The sequence below is a fragment of the Rhinopithecus bieti genome, unplaced genomic scaffold (genome assembly GCF_001698545.2).
Source record: "Rhinopithecus bieti isolate Rb0 unplaced genomic scaffold, ASM169854v2 scaffold_9670, whole genome shotgun sequence".
Classification (NCBI taxonomy): Eukaryota; Metazoa; Chordata; class Mammalia; order Primates; family Cercopithecidae; genus Rhinopithecus; species Rhinopithecus bieti.
Window position 1 is genome coordinate 803,828 of NW_016806180.1, and position 7,835 is coordinate 811,662.

General features: G+C 42.5%; 1 long non-coding RNA gene across 2 annotated transcripts in view; it reads right to left on the reverse strand.

Moving 5' to 3' along the window:
- Positions 1-7,835, reverse strand: part of LOC108531512 (uncharacterized) — a 77,369-nt gene that overhangs the window by 38,997 nt on the left and 30,537 nt on the right. For both annotated transcript variants that reach the window (XR_001886178.1, XR_001886176.1), the window contains exons 2-3: positions 2,914-3,008; positions 1,397-1,514 (exon numbers count right to left, since the gene is read on the reverse strand). This is a non-coding gene — a long non-coding RNA (uncharacterized LOC108531512). The remainder of the gene's footprint in view (positions 1-1,396; positions 1,515-2,913; positions 3,009-7,835) is intronic.

Consider the following 7,835-nt stretch of genomic DNA (forward strand, 5'->3'; position numbering starts at 1 on the left):
TCACACTTCAAAGAAAATAATAAAATCTATTTTCTGCCTTACAAACCCTGTCCTCTTCGCCACTACTCCTTGTCCCTGTCTCAGACACACCCCAAACCTGAAGCTTCCTTTAAAGTCCTCTCCTCTAACCTTCACAACATTCATCATTTTGTTGGGGGTTGCCTGAAGTAGAACCCGCCATATCTTTTAAATGTTTTTGCTGCACAAAATTCACATCATTTCGTCATTCTGTGAGTAAATTAACCTATTTTACTCAGTTTTCCCCAGGAGGGTGTGGCATATCTATACTGCTGATTTGACTTTTCTGGACACCCTCCCAGGTCCCCCTCATGTCTCCATGCTGTAGTTTGAAAAAAGTAGATTTAGGTAACCCTTTGTTCTAAAGATGGCTAAAAGACAACTAGACTAAGATCCATATAACAATTAAGTTTTCTGAGAAAATTCAGGTAGGATACATCCTTTAGTGAGTAAATGCTTATGAATGCTTCCAAGGATGGCAATAGGTACAGACTCTTACTAGCAAATACTCACGCTAAACCCAAGGCTTGGGGCTCGAGAGTGAGGAGCACTGGTTACTGCAGGAAAACTGGAGGAAGGAATTGCTTTTTAATTGTATAACGTTCACTCTACCAATAATGTCTATGGAGCCTCTATCATTTACCACACAGAGAAAGTTCATGAACATTTTCTTAGTTAGAAAAAAAAAAACTTTCAAATGAAGATGCACCTGCCAATTTTGTGCCAATGCACAAAGTGAAGGGCAGTATTTCAATTAAATTTGTAAAGATGGATTTGTGTATTCTACCTCCCCTGCACTTATACACACACACACACACACACACACACACACACACACACACACACACATCTATTACATTCTATTATTCTCTCTTATGGGAAAGACAGGTAGGCTAAGACCCTAGTGGATGCTTGTTGATGTTAGAGATTCAGAGGTCAAGGTGGTGGTCATTCCTGGTGTCCTACAGCCAGCTGTCCTGGGGAGAGAGGGTGAGGCATGTCTGCACCAGGCAGCCTTTGGACTTTGTCTGGAAAGCAGTGAGGGAATCCTGGTAGCTTCTCATTCTGTTGACCTCATAAGGCAGCCCTCATGGGTCTGGAGTGGTGACCCTGAGTTGCTGTGGAGGCCCCACAGGGCTTGCTTCAGAGGACATTTGGTAATGCAGAGAGTCTTCCATGCATGGCTGAGCAGTATGGGGAGGTGTTCTCTCCTTAGAAGCCACAGCCTGCTGATACAGTCTTTTCCAGCAGCCAAGTCCAGGAGAAGGAAAATAAAGATGGCCTCTGATTACAAACCACCACCATGGTCCTCTGCTTGAGCAGAGCATTGACTCAGACATGAGGCTCCTCCTAGGACAGGGCACACACCAATGCTCACCTGAAGCAGCCAGGCTGGAGACATGGGCTCACAGAGGGACAGTCATTGCATGATCTTGGATTCTGCTGAGACTGAACTAGAGCTGAAGGGACTTGAGTTAGGAATTAGAACTTCCTGGCTGAAAAGGTCAACAGACATTAAAAGTGGCTGTGGTGTATCCTTCTCTAGAGATTTTGGGAAAAAGGACCATTTTCTCTGGGGAATAGCATGAATTATAATCCAGCCCCAAATATGGAAATGCTTTTAAGATCTCTTCTACCATTTTATTTCTACCCTTGATGACTTACCCAGGAGTACCTAAAAACAAATCTGAGGCTGTCCAGGGCTCTGCTGACAAGTCTGAGGACTAGGCACTTTGATTTGTCTAGGAAGTAATGAATTTCCACTGTTTTGAAATTAAGATGAGGACAGGTACAGTGGCTCACACCTGTAATCCCAGCACTTGGGAGGCCATATTGGGAGGATTGCTTGAGCACAGGAGTTCGAGACCAGTTTGAGCAAAACAAGGAAACACCTAACTCTACAAAATAAAAGAAATTTAAAAATCAGCTGTGTGTGGTGGCATGTGCCTGTAGACCCAGCTACTTGGGAGGCTGTTCTGGGAGACTGCTAGAGCCCAGGAGGTTGAGGCTGCAGTGAGCCACGGTCAAGCCACTGTACTCCAGCCTGGGTGACAGAATGAGACCCAGCCTCAAAAACACAATGAAATGAAAAGGATTATCATGTGCTGTGAATTGTACTACAACAAACTGTACCTTTTAATAACAGAAGATCTGCAGGCTTGGAGTGTTTTGAAAGAGAAGAAAGGTAGAAGATGAGGTTGGAGAAGGGCTTGGGGCTAGATTATGAAGACCATGGAAGGGGCTTTGAACTTGAAGCAAGGAAAGCAGTCCAAAAATAAAAGTCCAGGTAGAAAATATTTTGACTTGGACTAAGTTTCCTGGCAGAAGATGAAGAGAAGAGGCTGCATTTGAGGTAGTTTTTGAAGTTACAGCATTCCTGAACTGCTGGTGGATTGGATATTGGATCTGGGAGGTGAGGGAGAAGAAGGAATCAAGCATGGCTCTAGGATTCTGGATTAGGTAACAGTGCGGATGTGTGTACCAGAGACAAATGGAGAAATGGGTGTGCTGTGAGTGTGTGTGCAAACACGTATGTGTGTTGGGGTTAGATTGACAAATCTAATGACATGTCAAGTATGTGATGGGGTACAGGAAATGCCACCCCAAAATGTGATGCCTTGGAAATTGAGAAAACAGCAGAAGCTGGAAGGTCCCTCTGACCTCTCACTCCTTTCTCCCCTGAAGTAGAACACAGAAACTAACATTCTCCTCACCCCTTCTTCCCTAAAGCAGACCATCAAACCTAGGAAGGTGACTCTTCATCTTCTCTTTTCCCCTGAATACCCTCACGTACCAGGTATCCTGTTCTATCCCTAAAGGAAAGGAATGCCACACAGGGACCCCAGGAAGAAACTGAACATATAGGCCTTCCTAAGTACCCCCTTTAGATCATACCTTTTTTTTTCTCCAGTCATACTTCTGCACCGCTGTCCATAACAATATACATATCGTCCCATTCCTTTGGTTTTTCATTTCTGAGGGTACTCTTGCTACATAAAACATAATAAAATAAATTTATATGCTCTTCTCTTTTTAACCTGTCTTCTGTTATAGCAGTCTCAGCCATTACTCTCATATTGGGTGAGGAAAAGATACACTTTTTCTTCCCTACATATGCAATTGTATTTTCTGACCTGAATATAAAGGAAGAAATTAAGGCTGGAGGTGAAGATAGGAATAGACTCTGCTTATCCATAATAACTGAAATCTAAGGTAATGATGAAATAGTCCAAGCAGAGACTAAGGAGAGAGAAGAAAACGAGTAGGGAGCTGGGTCAGATCCAAAAGAAAATACATGAGGGACGGAAGCAGAATAGAAGACCCCATATGATACTAAGAAGTGGTCAGAGTGGAAGAAACAGTCAGGAGAATGTGGGCTCGCAGGTGAAGGTAAGAGAGTGTGGAGAAGGAGAGGTGATCAGGAATGAGGGTACTGGCAGAGTTCAGCGGGGGTACAGGGAGAGTCCAGAGAAGTTATAAGGAACCCAGTGAGAACTGCTGCAGAGAGTGCGGTGGGAAGCGCCCTGGGCTTCAGTGGAGTTGGGACAGTGTTAGCGTGAAGGGGCAGAGACGATGCTATCTGCAGGGGAATGTTGAAAAGCGTAACTGCAGGCCTGGACACAGTCAAGGGGAGAAGAACACATGTTGACTGAGTTCGAGGAGATTCCTTTTAGAAGCACAGCTGGAGCTGAGCCTTGAGTGATGTTTAGGATTTCACTTAGCTGACGGGGAGGAGAGAGATTTTACACATGGGGAATGAGCCTGAACAAAAGACTGGACCTACATTTCCAGCACAGTAGGCACAAGTCACTTGTAACACGGGTTCTAGATGTATGCCTAATTCAAATGGAGATGCACCCTCAGTGCAAAATACACACCAAATGTCAAGGACTAACTATGAAAAAAAGATTGTATAATATCTCATTTACAATTTTATGTGATTACATCTTAAAAGGTAATCTATTGGATATGCTGGGTTACATAAAACAGATCATTATAATTAATTTTATCATTTTCTTTTTTTACTTTTTATGTGAGAGTATTAGAAAATTTAAAATTACATTCACAGCTTGTCGCCTGTTTCTATCAGACAGTGCTGGCCAGAGATGGAATGAGATTGTGTGACACAAGGACCACCAGGGGAGAGTGTGTGCTCCGGCATAAAAGAAGATGAGTTTGGATCATTTTAGTGGAGTCTAAGTGGAGAGAATCTCCAAATGCAAGCAGAGATATGCCAGGAGAAGGCTGTTGGAATTTCTTAAGCAGGAGAAGGGCTCTAATCTATGGGAAATTCAGGCATAGGGGAGTCTGTGTTTTTAAATAATGAGAAAACTAATAGAAGGAAGGGTCCCATGAGCCTTCCTTCTATTCAGTTTCTTTGTCTTCCAGCACTTCAGTCAGCAGACAATCCAGAGCTTGATGTCAGAGGCTGGGGCTTGGAGGTGAACAGTGAACTCACTAGAAGAGAAAGGAGAGCTAAGTCTGTTGGTCAACTCCTGTGCACATAGCCTGGCAGGAGTTGCCTTATGTCACGGAGTGAGATGGTCAGGCACAAGGACTTGGGAGCCAAGCAGCCTGGGACGAAATTCCAACTGCCCCTCTTACCTACTGTGTGACTTGAAGTAAGTCAGAGAGCCTCTCTCGGCTTGGTTTTCTCTTTTGTTTAAGGCCTTGAATACTGTACATAGGGCTGCAGTGAGTTCTAATGAGGTCATGTACGGGAAATACATAGCCGGGTATGTATGTACACAGGAGCACTGTGACTCTCAGTTAACATTCATTGTTATCATCGTTGTATCCATTTAATAGCTCTGTAAGGTGGGGAGGGGTGTTGAGATACCCATTTTATAGGTGAGGGTGCTGCACAAGGGCTATAATGAGAGAGCATCTTGATTTCAGGCTCTCCTCAGTAGCACCATGGACAGATCACAGGTCACTATGAAGTTTAACCTGTGCTCACAACACATCCGGCCAGTTTGGGGATGATAGCGGGCTGGTCCATCCCTTCCAGGGTAGATAGCTCACAAGAAAGAATTGCACTTCCAAACCTTGCTTCTTAGAACGTCCCCTCCCCACCTCTCCACTCCTCTCCCTCTTCTCTCTCCCTAAAAACCTAGAACCGTTTCTTAAAACTGGTATCTTTTGTTCCTTCATTTGTGTGTACTGCACATCTCATGAGTCAGCACAAAGCTTTTAGTGCATCAGGAGACGTTTATGTTACCCCCTCTCTATGGGAGATTAGGGACAAAGAAGGCAAGAGACTGGGCTTTTTGTGCATTTTTTAGACACTCCTAACCAGAACCTCTGCAGAGAGTGTGAGCTTCCTCATCTTTAAACGTGTATGGTAACATTTGAGAGAAAGCAGCTTTTTAGTGTAGAAGCATAAGTATGGCAGTGAGAGTGGAGACAGTGTGTAAGAAGAGAGAATGACCAAGGGCAATGATGTAAGTGTGAATAAACCTGGTAGCAGGTGAGTTCCTGCTTTCTGGGCAGTCCCTGAGGCTCTGAGAATGACCCACTAAAGAGAGCCAGGCCTCTGTGAGACCCAGTTTTCAAAGTCACAGTGTGCAAAGGGGGTTGAAGTCACTGAAAACACTCTCACCCAAATCTTTATCTCTCCCCACTTGCACTGCATCTGAAATCTCAGCATTACAGCTTTGTTTTTAGAGGTAAGGTTTTATTGTTACTTATGAAGATTTGTTAAAAAGCATCAAACTGTTCACAATAGCAGATAAAAGACAGCCAGCTTAGTGATGTTGGTTACATAAAGTATGACACATCCCTCCCATGGCATACTACACATGCTTTAAAGATGGTGATGATAGAGATCTCTGTTGATATGGAAAGATGTTCAGGATATACTGTGTAAAAAAAAAGGTACGGAAACAAGACTCCACTTTTGCTTAGGAAAAGTCTTCAAATAAACAGGCGTACATGAGATGTAATTCAATTTACTATTGAATTATAGATTTTTTCTTTTTGCTTATTTGTATCTTTCAATTTTTCTATTAAGAACAAAGATTTATTCTGTGCCTTAAAATATTTTAAATGCAAGCCATCTAGTTGTCATTACGTACAAGTTAGTAGGCATTAATTAATAAATAAATTATCCTATTGAGTTCTTGTTTAATTGGCATAGAGTTTCAGTTTTCCAAGATGAAACAACTTCAGGATATTCACTGTACAACAACCTGAATGTACTTGACATTTCTGACTTGTACACTTAAATATGGTTAAAATGATAATTTTTTTGTTTGTTTGTTTGTTTTTGAGACGAAGCTTCACCATCTTTGCCCAGTCTGGAGTGCAATGGCGCGATCTCGGCTCACTGCAACCTCCGACTCCTGGGCTCAAACGATTCTCCTGCCTCAGCCTCCTGAGTAGCTGGGATTACAGGCATGCACCACCATGCCTGGCTAATTCTGTATTTTTAGTAGAGACGGGGTTTCTCCATGTTGGTCAGGCTGGTTTCAAACTCCCGAGCTCAGGTGATCTGCCCACCTCGGCCTCCCAAAGTGCTGGGATTACAGGCGTGAGCTACCACGCCTGGCCGATAAATTTTATGTTATGTGTATTCTACCACAATTAAATATTTTTTAAACCTAAGAAAAATGGGGAATAAAGACAGCTGAGAGGAGTATAACAGGGCCAGCAGTGGATTAAAGGCCTCCCATTCTCCCAGCACATCTGCAGAAAATTCTTGGCCATAATTCTTTTTTTTTTTTTTTTTTTAACTGTTTTATTGAATGGTCTAAACATCATGGACTTTATTTTTCTTAAACCATTGACTTTTTTATTTTCTTAATTATACTTTAAGTTCTGAGGTACATGTGCACAATGTGCAGGTTTGTTAATATGCATACACGTGCCATGTTAGTGTGTTGCACCTATTAACTCGTCATTTACATTAGGTATATCTTCTAATGCTATCCCTCCCCGCTTCTCCCACCCCACAACAGGCCCCGGTGTGTGATGTTCCCCACCCTGTGTCTAGGTGTTCTCATTGTTCAATTCCCACCTATGAGTGAGAACATGCGGTGTTTGGTTTTCTGTCCTTGCGATAGTTTGCTCTGAATGATGGTTTCTAGCTTCATTCATGTCACTACAAAGGACATGAACTCATCCTTTTTTATGGCTGCATAGTATTCCATGGTGTATATGTGCCACATTTTCTTAATCCAGTCTATCATTGACGGACATTTGGGTTGTTTACAAGTCTTTGCTATTGTGAATAGTGCCACAAGAAACATATGTGTACATATGTCTTTATAGCAGCATGATTTATAATCCTTTGGGTATATACCCAGTAATGGGATGGCTGGGTCAAATGGTATTTCTAGTTCTAGATCCTTGAGGAATTGCCACACTGTCTTCCACAATGGTTGAACTAGTTTACAGTCCCACCAACAGTGTAAAAGTGTTCCTATTTCTCCACATCCTCTCCAGCACCTGTTTCCTGACTTTTTAATGATCACCATTCTAACTGGTGTGAGATGGTATCTTATTGTGGTTTTGATTTGCATTTCTTTGATGGCCAGTGATGAGCATTTTTCATGTGTCTGTTGGCTGCATAAATGTCTTCTTTTGAGAAATGCCTGCTCATATCCTTTGCCCACTTTTTGATGGGGTTTTTTCTTGTAAATTTGTTTGAGTTCTTTGTAGGTTCTGGATATTAGCCCTTTGTCAGATGAGTATATTGCAAAAATTTTCCCCCATTCTGTAGGTTGCCCAAGTTCACTCTGATGGTAGTTTCTTTTGCTGTGCAGAAGCTCTTTAGTTTAATTAGAGCCCATTTCTCAATTTTGGCTTTTGTTGCC